This window comes from Elephantulus edwardii, unplaced genomic scaffold, assembly GCF_000299155.1.
Source record: "Elephantulus edwardii isolate Elephantulus edwardi_28Jun2011 unplaced genomic scaffold, EleEdw1.0 scaffold00240, whole genome shotgun sequence".
Taxonomy (NCBI): Eukaryota; Metazoa; Chordata; class Mammalia; order Macroscelidea; family Macroscelididae; genus Elephantulus; species Elephantulus edwardii.
Window position 1 is genome coordinate 2,006,532 of NW_006399990.1, and position 1,536 is coordinate 2,008,067.

A 1,536-nucleotide genomic window follows, 5' to 3' on the forward strand; every position below is an offset into this window, starting at 1 on the left:
GAGCCTTTACCAGACCACCCATATGAGCAGGCAACTGAAAATAACCCCTCTTCTCAAATATTGCCAGTCTAAACCTGATCTTGGTAGTATACTTAATTTTTCTTTGTAGAAATTTTGAGACAGCCCTTCTATTAATACATTAATTGTAGTCATTATCCAGTGAATTATGTGTTATTAGAATATTTATTTAATTTCATGGATCTCTGTATATGTCAATGTCATTTTGAAAAGCTGTTGTCACTATGTTTATTTGACCTTACAGAATAAAGCTTAATATAATCTGTAAAAAAAAAAGAAGGCAAAATGGCAAATGTAAACTTGGTCTGACAATAATCACACTTAATGTGAATGAACGAGATGTACCAACTAAGAGAAAAAGAGTAGCAAAATAGATTTTTTAAAAAGTCCATCAATATGTTGCCTACAAGAGACACATCTAAAAACTAAAGAGAAAGATTCAAAATCAAAGACTGGGAAACAAATATATTAAGCAAATGACAACCACAAAAAAGCAGGAGTGGTAATATTAATCTCTGATAAAATAGATTCAGAATGAAAACAACCATCGAAGATAAGAAAGGGCATTACACACTGACCAAAGGCACAACAGATCAAGAAGACATAATCTTTGTTAACATTTATGTACCAAGTTACAAACAGGCAAAATACATAAAACAACGGTTAACTGAATTGAAGAGAGAAATAGCACCACAATAGTGGTAGGAATTCAATACACCACTATCACCAAAGGATAGATTAATGTAAAAGAAACTCAACAAAGATGTAGATCTAAACTATATAATAAGCCTACTCGAACTTGTGGATGTATTCAGAGTACTTCATTCAACTCACTTCAATTCACTTTCTTCTCAAATGTACATGGTACACTCTCCAGAACTGATCATATATTAAGACACAAAGCAAGCCTCAATAAATTAAAAAAAAAAACCAACATTGAAATGATGCAAAGTATTTTCTCAGACCACAATGCCATAAAACTAGAAATTAACCACAAGAGACTAAAGCTTACAAAACCACCCATGTGGAAACTAAATAACTCTCTGCTAGAACATGATTGGGTTATGAGAAAATAAAATTAGAAATTTCCTTGAAACAAATGATAATGAAAATATAACTTACCAAAACCTGTGGAACACAGCTAAGGCAGTCCTCAGGGGGCAGTTCGTAACAATAAGCACACCCATAAAAAGAAAGAAAGAAGAATCAATGATCTAACTCAACATCTTCAGCTACTAGAAAAAGATAAACAATCTAATCTTACAACCTCTAGAAGAAACAAAAATATAGGGACAAGAGCTGAAATCAAAGAGAGAGAAATCAGAAAAACAGTTGGAACTATCAAGAAGACCAGGAGACATAATAACAAGAGCCAGAGGAAATTAAATAGATAATATCAGAATACTATGAAAAGCTGTTGTTTTTGTTGTTATGTGCCGTCGAGTCGCTTGCGACTCATAGCAACCCTATGTACAACAGCCCTAAACTCCGCTCTGTCCTGTGCCAATCCCACTGTCT